Raw genomic sequence first — 15,273 nt, forward strand, 5'->3', positions numbered from 1 at the left:
TGCATTATAGGCAGAGTCTTTACTGCCCCCCTCCAGGGGATCTTCCAACCCAGGGATCAACCCAGTTCTCCCACGTTGCAGGTAAATTCTTTTACCTCTGCTCCACCAGGGAAGCCTCAGAATACTGGAATGGATAACCTATCCCTTCTCCATGGGATTTTCCCAACCAAGATCTCCTGCATTGCAGGCGGATTCTTTACCAGTTGAGCTACGAGGGAAGGCCTTAACTCCCCGACCGGGGATCAAGCCCGCACTGCCTGCATTGAAAGGTGATGTCTTAACACTGGACCGGCAGGGAAGTCCCATCAAGGTTGCTTTAATATTCAAAAGTCAATCTATGCTCTATCATATGTGGTAGACAGAATATCCACGTCTGAATCCCAGAACTGGTGAATATGCTGCTTTCAGTAGCATAAGAAATTCTGTAGACATGATTAAGGATTCTGAGATGGAACAGAATTCTCTCCTAGAGCCTGCAAAAGGAAGGTAGCCCTGCCAACGTCTTGACTTTAGCCCAGTAAGACCCATTTTGAACTTCAAACCTCCAGACTGGTAAAATAATAAATCTGTATTGTTTTTAAGCCACTAAGTTATTGTTTTTAACAACTAAGGTTGTCACAGCAACAGTAAGAAACTAAGTGGAACATGAACACACCATTTAAACAGTCTTAAAAGAAGTAACATGTGATCATGTTAATTGATGCAAAGGAAGTTTTTGACAAAATTTAGCATAGATCTGTGATAAAATCTTAGCAAACTGGGAATAGATGGAAACTTACACAACCTAAAAAAAGGATGTCTACAAAATATCTTAAGAGTTAACATCATAGTTAAGTGGTGAAAGACTGAATGTTTTCCCTCTCAGTTCAGAAACAAGACAAGGGAATCTGTTAAAAGTATTCTCTCCCTCCAGTTTTATTGAGATATAATTGGCACATAAGATTGTATTAGTTTAAGGTGTATGAGATAATGATTATATGTATATATAAATTGCAAAATGGTCCCCACAATAAATTTAGTTAATACATAGCTATATATTTTTTCTTGTGATGGGGATTTTAAGATCTATTCTCTAAGCAACTTTCAAATATACATTATTGTTACTTGTAGTCACTATAGTTGTACATTACATCACCAGAACTTACTAATACCATAAATTGGACATCTTGACCACCTTCACCCATTTCCACCATGCCCGCACCTCTTTTATAACTATTTCTATTCAACAGTGTACTTAAGGTCCTTGGCAACATGATAATTCAAGTAAAAGAATTAAAAGGCATGTTGTTTTGAAGAGAAAATTTGAAAGTTTCTTTATTTACACTCAACATGATTGTCTATCTAGAAAAATCTTAAGGAATCTATAGAAAAGCTAGGGCATTAGAACTAATAAGTAAGTTTAGCAATGTTTCAAGATACAAATTCAATATACAAAATGAATTGTATTTCTATATACTAGAAACTGGAAATTTAAATTAAAAATAACATTTATAATAGCATGAAATATGAAACATTTAGGGACAAATTATCAAAATTTATAAAGTATGCTGAAAGCTATAAAATATTGCTGGGAGGAATTAAGATTTAAATAAATAGAGAGACCATGCTCATGAATCAGAATAGTTGATATTGTTAAGATCTCGATTTTCCTCAAATTAATTTATGGATCTAACATATTCCCAGTCAAAATCTAAGCAGATGTTTTGAAAAGTTGACAAGCTGATTCTAAAATTTAAGTGGAAATGGAAAGGACTATAATAGCTAAAACGAATTTTATGAAAAACAAGGAACAAGGTAGGAGGAATTAGTACCTGATTTCAAGACTTACAATAAGGTTACAATAATAAAGACAGTACATATTGGTGTAGAACAGAAATTCGGATCAGTGGAACAGAATAGAGTGTCCAGAAATACTTACACATCTAAAGTTAGTTGACTTTTCACAAAGGTGCTAAGGTAAATCAGTGAGGAAAATAGCAGTCTTTTTCAACAAATGGTGCTGGAATATTTGGATGTCTATGTATATTAAAAAATGACTCTTGTCTCATACAATAAACAACAACTTGAAATGGTGGGTCAAAGACCTGAAATTTTTGTGATTTTGAGTTAGCCAAGACTTCTTAGGATACAGAAAGGACAACTTCTAGTAAGAAAAAAAATCGATGTATTAGACTTCATCAAAATGAAAAGATTTTGCTTCTTAAAAAAAGAAAGTGTCAAAAAAGTAAAAAGGCAAGTCACAATGGGGTGGAAAATATTGCAAATTGTATGTCTAATAAAGGACTTGGATCCAGAGGGTGCATGAAAAACTTCCCACTCTTCCCATTTGTAGCAAGACAAATTAAAAAGTGATCAAAAGATTAAAAATTGAGCAAAAGATCTGGCGAGACATCTCACCAATAAAGGTAAGGAAATAGCAAACAAGATGTGAAAAGAAGCTAGACATCTTTGGTCACCTTGCGCTTTGTAGCTCAGTCATGTCTTTGTGACCCCAAGGACTGTAGCTCTCTCTGACTATAACTGTCTCTTTGTAGACCCCATAGACCAGGCTCCTCTGTCCATGGGGATTCTCCAGGCAAGAATACTGGAGTGGGTTGGCATTTCCTTCACCAGGGAACTTCCCAACCCAGGAATTGAGCCGGGGTCTCCTGCATTGCCTGTGTGCAAGTGCTAGGTCACTTGAGTTGTGTCAGACTCTGCAACCCCATGGACTGTAGCCCGCCAGGATCCTCTGTCCACGGGGTTCTCCAGGCAAGAATACTGGAGTGACTTTCCATGCCCTCCTCCAGGGGATCTTCTGAACCTGGGATCAAACTCTGGTCCCTTGCATCTCCTGCATTGGCAGGTGGGGTCTTTACTGCCAGCACCATTTGGGAATCCCTCTTTAGTCACTGGATATACACAAATTAAAATTACACCAAGTTACTACTACGTAACCAGTGGGATGGCTAAGACTTCAGGGACTAACTTTACCACATGTTCCAGGGATGAAGATGCTTTGAAAAGATGCTTTGAAAAGGCAGAGATGCTTTGAAATATAGTTTGATAGTTACTTTTATAAAGTTTACCATGTTATTACATGAGCAAACATACTCACTCCAAAGAATTTCCCAGGGTAAATAAAAAAATAAACACACACACACATTTATGTAAATACATCAACTTTATCTGTAAGAGCTGCAACTTGAAACACCCAAATGTCCACTAAGTGGTAAGTGAATAAATTGTAGAATAGTTGTACAATGGGATACTATTCATCAATGTAAAGGCATTATCTATACAGGCAAGAACATTAATAAATCTCAAAAACACTATGCTAAGCAAAAGAAGGCAGACATAGAAGATTACATACTGCAAGACTCAATTTAAAGAAATTCTGGAACAGGTGGAACCCGGGTATCAATGATTCCCAGAACCTAGGGAATTCACTACAGAGGAGCACAGGGGAATGGTTCAGAATGATGGAAATATTCTAGATCATGCTTCTAATGTTGGTTATATGACTGTACACATTTGTCCAAACTCTTTGAATTGTGCACTTAAGATGGGTGAATCTTATCTAAATTATGCCTTGATAAATCTGATAAAAGGATACCATTAAGAAAATTAATAGGCCACAGATTTGGAGAAAATATTCTGAAAACATGTATCCAATAAAGGAAAGATTACCAGAATAGACAAAGAACTCCTATGATTCAATAATAAAAAGACAAGCAAGTCCATTAAAAATGGGCAAGAGGTTTGAATAGGTACTTCACAAAAGATGTATGAATGAATGGCATGTTAAACATTGTTTGACATCATTAATGTGACGCAAATTGCAAGCAGGACATACCAACCTTAATGGCTAAATTTAAAAGCCTGACAACCACTGAATGTTGACGAGACTGTGGAGCAGCTGGAACACACACAAGTTGCTGGTGGGAATGCAAACCAGTGCAACTACTCTGGAAAAAGGTTTGATAGTTTCTCATAAAGTTAAACATACACCTATACACCTACTCTTTGACTTGGTAATTCTGCTCCTAGGTATTTATCCAAGAGAAATGAAAACATATGCCCACAAAAGCAACTGTTCATAAAAGTTTTATTCATACTAGTCACATACTGGAAACAGGCCAAATGCTCATCAACAGGAGAATCGCTAGATAAATTGTGATACATTCCTACGAGTTGGTGATGGACAGGGAGGCCTGGCGTGCTGTGGTTCATGGGGTCGCAAAGAATCAGACATGTCTGAGCGACTGAACTAACTAACCCTGGAGGACCAGTCAGCAATGAAAAAGAAATTAACTACTGATGTATGTGGGTTTCCCAGGTGGCTCAATGGTAAAGAACCACCTGCTAATTCAGGAGATATAAGAGACCTGGGTTCGATCCCTGGGTTGGGAAGATCCCCTAGAGAAGGAAATGGCAACCCACTCCAGTATTCTTGCCTGGAATATCCCAGGGACAGAGAAGCCTGGCATGCTACAGACCATGGGGTTGCAAGAGTCAGACACGACTTAGTGACTAAACAATAACTCGTGTATGTATCAAGATGTGTGAGTCTCAAAAATAATATGCAGAGAGAAAGGCGAGAGCCATTCAGGAGTACATATTGTATGATTCCACTTACGTGAAGTTCCAGATTGGGCAAAACTATTGTTAGCTACAGATTAGGTCAGTTTAGGGTGGAGGTGGGTGGTGGGCTTGACTTGAAATGAACATGGAGAATTTCCCTGTGAGATGGTAATATACCATATTGCAACAGGGATGGGGGTTACTTGGATATAAACATTTATCAACGTGATACACCTATATTTGTACATTTTAATGCATGTAAAGTTCTCTAAAAAACAGACATGTCAAGAAACAATAAAAATTGAGTGGGTGAGAATATAATGAAAGAAGAATGGCACAGTGAGATAATTGTTGCAGCGGGGCGATGGGTGTACAGGGATTTAAATTATACCATTATGTTTACTTTGTGTATTTTTGAAGTTTTCCATAATAAAACGTGAAATAAAATAAAAGGAAAGAGAAGCATAATGATGCCTCCTGGAGCAGTTGTGCGTTCATATGAGGCATCGTTGGGAAAAGGATTTTGGAGGCTGGGGAGTATGTTTTGACATGAGCTTTCTCCATTGGATCTGCCTCCCTTTCCATCTCATTTTCTCACTCTAGTTCTTGCTGTCTGCTGCACTCTCGTTCTTTGTCCTCCCTGCAGCTCTGCTTTCGTTCATCTTTCCCGCCTGCCTACTCCCTTCCTTGTCTCGCTAGCCCATCGCCTTTTGTCCATTGATGGTTCCAGATCTGCCGCATGGGGCTCTGGTGGCCCTGGTCTGGGTGAGGGTGGTGTTTTTTTTTTTTAATTTATTAATGTATTTTATTTAAGGGCTTCCCCAATGGCTCAGCGTGTAAAGAATCCACCTGCAATGTAGGAGACGCAGGAGACCCGAGTTCGGCCCCTGATCAGGAAGATCCCCTGGAGGAAGAAATGGTAACCCACTCCAGTATTCTTGCCTGAAAAATCCCATGGACAGAGGAGCCTGGCATGCTATAGACCATGGGGTCACAAGAGTCGGACTTGACTTAGTGACTAAACAACAACAGCTGACCTCACGGCTACAGTCTGCAGGGTCGCAGACTCAGACACGACAGAGCATCTAAACATGCACATATATTTATTTATGTGGTCTTAGTTGCAGCATGTGTGATCTTCGCTGTGGCATGAGGGATCTCTTTTTTTTCTTTTTTGAAGTTGTGGCACATGAATCCTTAATTGTAGAACATGGGATCTAGTTCTCTAGTTCCCCGACCAGGGATCGAACCTGGGCCGCCTGCATTGGGAGTGTGAAGTCTTAGCCACTGAACCACAGGGAAGTCCCGAGGATGGTGTCTTGAAGGGCGGCTGCACAGCTAGCAGCCTGCCTGGGGAGCTCAGGGCGGGTGCTGCTTCCCGCTTTCTCCTCTCACTCCCCTGGCTCGGCCACCGCGTGCCTCCCGGGGAGGAGGCTGTCTGCTCCTGCTGCTTTGCCGCCCAAGAGCCAGCCCTGCAACCGGACGGACGGGCTGCCTTTGCCCGGACACGTTTCCTCTACCTGGCTTCTCTGAAAACTCTGAGATTTGAGGGAAATTTGAGCCAGGTTCCCAAGCCCTAAACCCCAGCTCATCTCCTTTCTGGAGCCACCCTGCCCTACCCCGGCTTCCACTGGGTCACTGCCTCATCAGCATCTCTCAGCTCCGGTACCCTGAGTTGATCTTGCCAAGACCAGCTGAGTGCCCGGCGCTGTTCCAGAAACTGTGGGCTTTGAGGGGCACGGCCCGCAAAATGCCTAGAGTCTGCTCTTTCACTTTTTCTGTTCTGTTTTAATCATCCAGGAACTCAACAGATATTTATCAGGCCGCCCACTGTGAGCCGGGCACCCAGTGAGACACTGATGACCATGGAGATAGCCTGGTGGCCGGAGGAACAGAAGGTTACAGGGTGGTGTGACACCGGGGTGGCCGCTGGGGAACTAGGAGAACTGGGGGGAGGGGGAGAGGGCGGGATGGGAGGAGCGGGAGGGGAGGACGGGAGGGAGTCACATGGCTTGGCTTGGGGTGAGGGGGTGTCAGGAAGCGATTCTTGGAGGAAATGCCGACTAAGCTAAGACCCAAAGTGGGTGGAGTGGCAAAGAAGAGGCTTGTGAAACAGCCGCAGGCTGAGTGTGCCTTGGCAGGGCCTCTGGGAGCTGCAGAAGGTTCAGTCTGGCTAGACTTCGGGTGTGAGGGTGGGTTGGGCCGGGAGGTGTGGCCTGGAGAGCCCGCGGCTCCCCGGCCAGAGCTGCCGGCCGTGTGCCCCTCCCAAGGCAGTGCTGCTTCTGGCTGAACCAGGGGTCTCCGGGATGGCAGGAGCCAGCCTCCCCTGAGCAGCACAGGACTTGAGTGGGATGGTGCTGAGCGGGGGCGCCCGGGTGCTTGCTGTTCCTCCTCAGCGGTCCTCCCCGCCTGGAGCCCTCAGGCTGGGCAATGATTCAGGCAGAGCTGGGCTTGCCCGCTTTCACGTGACTCAGCCTTCTGCCTCTGTGGGGTCAGGCAGACTTCTCTGCCCCCTTTGCCTTTTAGGGGATGCTCTGGCTTCCGTTCCGTTTCCGGTCCCAGTTCCAATTCTGATTCAGGTTCCGACTCTGGTTCTGGGCTCAGCTGGACCCACAAGTGAGGCCAAACACAGGAGCCAGGCCTTGGCAAGGCCAGGAGAGCAGATTCTAACCCCAGCGCCTCCCGGGGAAGGGCCTCCCTCATCTCTGAGCCGGGGTGGTGAGACAGGCTGTGGGAGAACTTCTCAGGAGTGGAGGCTGGAAAAGCAGAGAAGACACGGGAGGAGTTTAGTGAGACATCACAAAGACTCTAAAATCAGTTAGCATGCTTGGCTCAGAAGAAACGAATTTAACAGTCTAGTTTAAGCGATTAGAAGGAGGGCTCTGGAGTCAGAAGATGTACAGTTCAAAACCCAGTTCTGCTACTTATTAACCTTGTAACCTTGGGCAAGTTACTTAATCTCTCTGTGTCTCAATAGCCTCCTCAGTAACATGGGGAGAAGGAAAGTACCCTCCTCACAAGGTTATGGGAGGGCTGAGTCAGATAATCCATGTTAAGCGCTTAGCATGGTTCCAGCTACATGGTCAAGTGTTAGTCACTCAGTCGTGTCCGATTCTTTGCAACTCCATGGACTGTAGCCCCGCCAGGCTCCTCTGTCCATGGAGTTCCCCAGGTAAGAATACTGGAGTGGGTAAACCATTCCCTTCTCCAGGGGATCTTCCCAGCCTAGGGATCAAACCTGAGTCTCCTGCATTGCAGGTAGATTCCTCACCATCTGAGCCCCCAGGGAAGGCTTAATAAATAATTAAAATGCTATTTATTGGTATCATTTCCTGCAATCCCTCTGATGGACAGGTGAGTGACCCTTGCCTACCACCTAATGGGGGCCTCACAGGGGTCTATACCCACCCCCCCTGGAATGAGAGAGCTGCAGAATAGGGGTGCTCTCTATCATCTTCATTCCATGCAGGAAATGTTCAGGTTTGGCAGCTGGAATGTATGGCTTTATCGATTAATGGGCTCAACTTCTTGGTCTTAATTGTCTCATCAGTGAGATGGGGATAATGCGATCTCAATGGTGAGTTTATACCACATGGATGGATGGCCCAGGGCTGCATTCCAGCTCTGCTGTGTGACCTTGGGCAAGTTGCTTCATCTCTCTGGGCCTCTGTTTCCTGGTACTATGTACCAGAGAGAGTTGTGGAATTGGGGGAAACCTATATAATGTGCCAGGAAGAGAGTACACCTTCAACAAAATAGTTGTTAGTATCGCTATCCTGATGGTGAAGATGGGGAAGAGGTTCAGCGGTCTGGGAGGGAACTGGTTGGTTCTGTGTGGTCCTCGGGAGAGACAGCTACCTATCACAGAAGTGCTTCTTGTTTTCCTTCATGCCTTCCTGAGATATCAGCATTGTCTAAATCTGGGGAGGTTCATGTTCAAGCTGCGTAGAAGGAATAGGGAAGAAAGGGGCCTTCGGAAGTCTCAGGAGTGAACCCAGACAGAGCCTTCTCTCTGTGACCGACCCCTCTTGCTCCACAGGGCTCCTGCTGAAGGACCCCCTCAGGGCAGCGAAGCCCTGCTGAATCAGCCCCACCACACCCTTTGTCTGCCCTAGGATTGTTGTTTGTTTTTCTTTTCCTTTCCTCCTATCTTTCACAATTCTGGGGAAATCAGTTTCTAGAAATCAAACAGCAAGAAGGAAAGCCGGAGGTCATCCAACCCGTTTCCTTCTGCAAGGCAGGTCTGTGACAATCCCACCCTGCATTCCCCGCCCCCCGGCCCTGCACCCCCAAGTCCTCTAAAGGAGAGGATACCTCAGGCAAGGCAGACACCCTGCGGTCTGACTTCAGTCCCTCTAGATGGGCTGTTAGCCGGGGCCCTCTTGTTTGGGCCTCTAGAGAGGTGCAGAGAAGCTGGTCAGCCTTCATCCAAATAACCCTCCTGAGGTTAGGAAGGGTGTCATTAAGCCATTCCTTCTCCAGGCTAAATAATCCCAGGGGCCTTTAACCCTTTCCTCTCAGGTTCTGTTTTCCAAGTCTTTAATTATTTTCACTGCCCTCTCTGTATTTTAGGACGCCACCCTATAATCATGGAATTTCAGAGCTGGAAGGTACCTAGGAGAGGCATGGAGGAGCCAGACGCAGATGATCAGGCCCTGCCCGGTCCAGTCGCCAGCATGGGAGCAAAGTCCAGACAACTCCTCTTCACGACATCCTTCCCCATCCCTCCTCCAGCCAGGGAGAACTCTGCTCATTACCCTTTAGAGCAAAAATTGATTGAGCTGTTCTGGGGAGCGATGTGCTATCAAGGCATTTTCAAAATTGTGACCTCCTTAATCCCTCCATGGTCCTGTCAGGCATTTTATAGGCAAGGAAACTGGCTCTGAGAGATTAAGTAATTTGCCCAAATTTACACTCAAAGAAAGTTCCAGAGCTCTTCTGCCCAGAGTCCCTGCTCCTGCTACTCCCACCCCAATTCCCGCGGTGCCCACAGAGAGCCAGTTCCCACAGGCCTTTCTGGAAGCATCTCCCTCGTGGAGAATCTGTCAAACTCCAGGGAGGCCAGCACCAGGCTGCAATAGGAATCAGTCAGGATTCCACAGAGAAACAGAACCAACAGGAGATATGTTTGTCTATATATCTCTATGTATCTTTATATCTCTATATGTTTATATAAAGAGGTTCATTTATACATCTTTATTTTTATACCACCCCTTCATGGATCACAGCCTTGTCATGGTGTGGAGGGGCTTGTGTAACTCAATGAGGCTATGAGTCATGCCGTTCAGGGCCACCCAAGGCGGATGGGCTGTAGTGAGGATTCTGACAAAATGGGGGCCAGTGGAGAAGGAAATGGCAACCCACTCCAATATTCTTGCCCGAAGAACCCCACGGACACTATGAGAAGGCAAAAAGATATGACACTGGAAGATGAGACCTTCAGGCCAGAAGGTGTCCAGTATGCTACTGGGGAAGAGCAGAGGGCAGTTACTATTAGCTGCAGAAGGAATGAAGCAGCTGGGCCAAAGTAGGAACTGTGGATGTGTCAGTGGTGGAAGTGTCTAGTGGTAAAAGTCATACTGCAGAGAACAATACCGCATAGGAAGCTGGATGGTTAGATAGCATCACGGACTCAATGGACATGAATTTGAGCAAAGTCCAGGAGACAGTGGAAGACAAAGGAGCCCGATGTGCTGCAGCCCATGGGGCCGCAAAGAGTCAAATACAACTTAGTGACTGAGCAGCGACAGCAATTTTTACATCAAGGGATTTATTTCAAGGAATTGTCTCATGCGACTGTGGGGGATGGTAAGTGGCAGGTTGGCAGGGTGGCAGGGTGGCAACTCAGGCAGGAGTTGATGGCAGGTTTTGAGGCAGAATTTCTTCTTTTCCAAGAAACCTCAGTTTTCTTGGTGAAGGCCTTTCCAATGATTCGATGAGACCTGACCACAATAAAGCAGATAATCTACTTCACTTAAAGTTCACTGACTGTAATGTAACCACATCTACAAAATATCTTCACAGCAACACCTAGATTAGTGTCTGACTCAATAACTGGGCATTATAGCTTAGGCAAGTTGACACGGAAAGCTGCACATCACACCCTCCTTTATGAGTGTCCATGGAGAGAAATTGGCTTGATCCAGTGGGTATTTTCCCCAGAGTTCAAGGCAAGTGCTGGGAAGGTGCCAAGGATGGCAGAACCCTCTGGGCCTCCCCACTATGAAGGTGCTAGATCCCAGGTCAGGCTTATCCCAACCAGATCTGTACCAGACTGCTTTCCCCTGGGGAGGCCCTGCTCTCTGTTTGATAGCTTCGTTTAAGACTCGGTGACTTTTAAGGGGGCAAAAGACTAGGAAGGAGTAAAGGGCAGTCCTTGGAATAGGATCAAGAGGATTGTTGCCTGAATCTGAGGGACCAGGTAGGCCAAGAGTCCTTGAGGGTGGGACCCATGTCTTATCGCTCTGTATCCCAGGGCTGGGACCATGGCCCATGGGAAAGGTGCTACACAAGTCTGTTTCTTTCCCTTCATCACCCTCCCCAGCAGGTGCCTTAAATATTCTAGGTAGGTAGAAATCAGACCTGTTTTTAAAGTTCTTCCTAGAAGAAAATTTGATAGCAGAAAGAGTAACTCTCAATCTAGAGAGTTATTTTTCTCTTTCCTCTGTCTCCTTCTCCCTCTTCTTCTCTTTCTTCTTATTCACCAAAAGGTTCAACCTTTAGTTTTAAAATAAATAAGTCCCAGGAACATGAGGTGCAGCATGGTGACAATAGGTAATAACATTGTCATGTATATTGAAAGTTTTTAAGAGAGTAGATCTTAAGAGTTCTCATCACAAGAAAAAGAAATTAGAGAGCTCTTAGTATATAATTGAAACCCCTCCAATTTCATGACAAACTCTGTAGGACTAGAATAGCAGAAATGAGTAAACAAAGCCTCAGAAATTCTATTGTTGCTATAAAGTTTTGAGCTCATATAGTAAAGAATCTTTCTGCAATGCAGGAGACTTGGGTTTGATCCCCAGGTTGGAAAGTTCCCCTGGAGAAGTAGATGGCAACCCACTTCAGTATTCTTGCCTGGAAAATTCCATGGACAGAGGAGCCTGGAGGGCTACAGTTCATGGGGTCACAAGGAATCGGACACAACTGAACGACTAACACACAAAGTTTTGAACCACCACAGCCTTCTGGCTGCTGTCTATAACCAGAGGCACAGAAAGACAGAGATACAGGCCAGCACTAAGACTGGACCAGAGCCTTCCTCTCTTGGACACAACTGCCCCTTAGCTTGTCTTTCTCAGGGCATGAGGCTCAGATAGATTCAAAGAAGATGTTCCTGCAGCAAATAGTCCCAAAGCTTGAAACTGAATGGCTGAGGGAGGTAGTGACATCTTTTTCTTTGCAGATCTTTTAGAGGACGTTTTTAGATACAGTTTTGATCAGAGGCAAGGGATGGACCTGCTGGCCACTCCCTCCCAACCTTGGGATCCCAAGGGAGCGGGAGGACCTTTCTCCTTTTAAAGGGGTTTCCTCTTTCATCTGAAGGTGACTGGGGAGGGAATCAGGTGCTTCCAGACTGCAGAAGTGGGTGGGTGAGGCTGCTCCACCCGCTGAATCAAGGGAGACTTCCAGGAGGGGAATGGCTTGGAGATGCCTCATGAAAGAAGGCTGGGAGGAGGCTTGGGGTTGGCTGACCAGTGTGCGTGGGAAGAAGGGACTCGGTGGGGGCTGACTGGCTGGACATACTTAGTCTGAAGAAGAAGGTTTCTCCCCGGCTTCACAGGACTCCTTCAGAAGCCACACCTGCCAGCTCTTCTTACCTCCTAACCCTTGCAAGGGATGGGGTTGGGGCTGGGGCTGGCAGCCATCACATTCCACCATCACTTGGTATAGAGAGAAACGTTGCAGCAAGAAGGCTTTAAGCCAGACCAGAGGGAGAACTGGATAAGGTGGGAGATGAGTGACAGAGGGGTTTCCATGGACTCCTTTCTTTCAAGGCCTTTAAAAACAAAGTTTCTTCTGCTCCCAGGAGACCCCTCACCTCCAAGCCACAGTGATGGATGTGACAGCTTTTGGGGACTTTTGGCCAGCTTGCACGTAGGTTCTGCTAGCATCAGGAAATGCCCTTTTGTGGAGCCTGTGCAATAGATTTGGGATCAAGGAGCAGCCAGATCCCAGCAGATGGTGCCACGTGTAGTTTTGGGGGACAAAATGGCAGAACTGGAGTAAGGGTTTGGGGAATTCCTGGGAGCAATCCCTTTGCCGTGGATGGTCCTCAGTGCCCAACCCAGACCTCAGTACTCCAGAGGTTAGGGTAGGGGTTAAGGTTAGGTTAGGGTTAGGGTTAGGGTAGAAATCCTTCCTCTTTAGTTCAGCCCTGGGGCTGGTGTGCATGGAGTCATGGTGTCCCTGGAGACACAATTGTTTCTTTGGCTTCTCCTTTTCAACTCGTGGATTCTGGGGATTCCTAGGACACTCCACCTAGAGTCCAGCCTGCATCTGGAGTGAGGAAGTGCTGGGGGCCCCTGTCTGGGTGGACCAAAACTCTGATCAACAAACACAGACTGAGAATTCAATTGAATAAATACCTGCTGAGTCAAATCAAATGCTGCCTCTGTCTGGCCAGAGAGGACACTTCTGTGCATGGGAAGTGAGCTGTGCTCAGTTGGAGGGACCGCCTCTCACAGCACAGCCTGGACTCTTCCCTCCCCTGGGCAGCCCAGGCCTCTCACATGGATTTCTCTCATTCACGGTCATGCCAGAATCAAATGATTGACTCACTGGTTTGTTTTCCTACTGGACTGGAAGCTCCCCAACCACGAGATCTGGGATTCATGCATGCAGTGTGATCAGTCCCTTGTTTAGAGCCTGGCACATGGTAGGGTGCTGAAGAAATATCAATGTGAATGAGTGAGTAATTAACACCATCCGATGGTGTGAGACAAATACTCCTGAGTAGGACAGACAGTGATGTTTCAGGGGTTCAGAAGAGGGAGCAATCTGTGGGCCTGGATCAGGGGGGAAAGTCTTGTGGAAGAGATAAGGTAGCCTTATCTTCCACTGCCTTGAAATCACTTGAACCCATTTTCCTCTCTCAGGACAGTTGAGAGTTGAATTTTCCATCATCCTTTTTTCCTGTCCTCCCTCCTACATAAACTCATCTACCCAGTTACCCACCAATCCCCTGTGATGCTCTGACTGGCTCACAATGGCCTGACCCTGTCGGGAGCTGACCGTGTTCATGTCTTCCCAACACATCTCAAGTTGGTGGCTAGAAACTGGTCAGGGTGGAAGAAACTGGCAAACACTATAAACCTGTGCTTTTTTGCTCTGGAAGAGATGGTTGCTAAGTGTTTATCAGCACATTTGCCTGTCTACTACCTGTCCATGTGTTACCTGTCCATTTCCTTCCTTCCTTTCTCTTCCCTCTCTCCTTTCCACAAATCTTCCTTCCTCCTCTCCCCTTCCTTTTTTAAAATTACTTTATCCAGTTCCCCACTTGCCTACTCATCCATCCATCCACCATCCTTTCACCACCCACCCATCAATCCTTCATCCCACCACCCACTCACCTGTCATCCATACATCTGTTACTGTTATCCATCTACCCACCCATTCATTTCCAACTCAGATCCATCTAACTTTTGTTTCTTCTATATATTCACCCACATATCCATCCATCCATCCATCTTTCCACAAATGCTTTCTGAACATCTTCTTTGTGTCAGCCTATTCTCCAGGTTCAGAATCTTTCCTAGACTTCCTCATTAGTGAGGGTCAGCCCACACTGATGTTGGGTTCACAAGCAGAACACTTTGCTTTTCCCCTTTTGCTGCCCCTTGCCGTCTCTGCTCTGCTCCTCGCAGCCTGTTCTCACAGGGCCCAGGAGATACCCGCAGGGGAAGGAACAGTGTGGCTCCATCTCTGTCTCTCTTCCTTTCCCTCCACACCTCAGGCAAGAGCCCAGTGGAAGTGGGCATGACTTAAGAAATTTTTTTTTAAATTTATTTTGGCTGTGCCAGGTCTTAATGCAGCATGTGAGATTTTTGTCATGGCATGCCAACTTTAAGCTGTAGCATTCGGGATCTTTAGTTTTGCAGCGTGTGGGATCTAGTTCCCTGACCAGGGATGAAACCCGGGCCCCCTGCCTTGGGAATGCGGAAGCTCAGCCACGGATCCACCAAAGAAGTCCTGGGCAAGATTTTTTGAGAAAGTGTTTCCTGCCCCCAGAAGCCCCCACAAGCTCTTAGACCACTCACCAGTGAGTTCAAATGAGACGGGGCTCTTGCAGAGCCTGAGAACAGAGACACAAGGTTAGAGGGAATCCCCATGATGAAGCAGCACTCTCCACCCCCACACCTCCTCTTAAAACTCTGGCTGCTTGGGGAGCTAAGCTTGTCTCTGCTCTCATTCCCAGGAGCTGTTGTTACAGAGGATTAGCTGTTCGGCCTGGTGAGTCAAAGGGGCGGGGGCTCCCAGAGTTTGACCTGGATTCGAGGGGAAGGAAACCCACTCCACTACGCACAGCCCGGCACCTGCCACCCCAGGCCCACCCACCTCCTGCTCTGCCCAGTCCAGCCCAGCCTGGGAGAGGCACGGCCCTTCCCTTGGCGGGGGTCCTGAGGACGCTGCCACCTGGCCTGGCACTGCCTGCGTTCCTGTCCCTCACTGCTGTTTCCCTGTCCTTTGGCTCCAAGCAGGTTCTAACTT

The sequence above is a fragment of the Muntiacus reevesi genome, chromosome 9 (genome assembly GCF_963930625.1).
Source record: "Muntiacus reevesi chromosome 9, mMunRee1.1, whole genome shotgun sequence".
Taxonomy (NCBI): domain Eukaryota; kingdom Metazoa; phylum Chordata; class Mammalia; order Artiodactyla; family Cervidae; genus Muntiacus; species Muntiacus reevesi.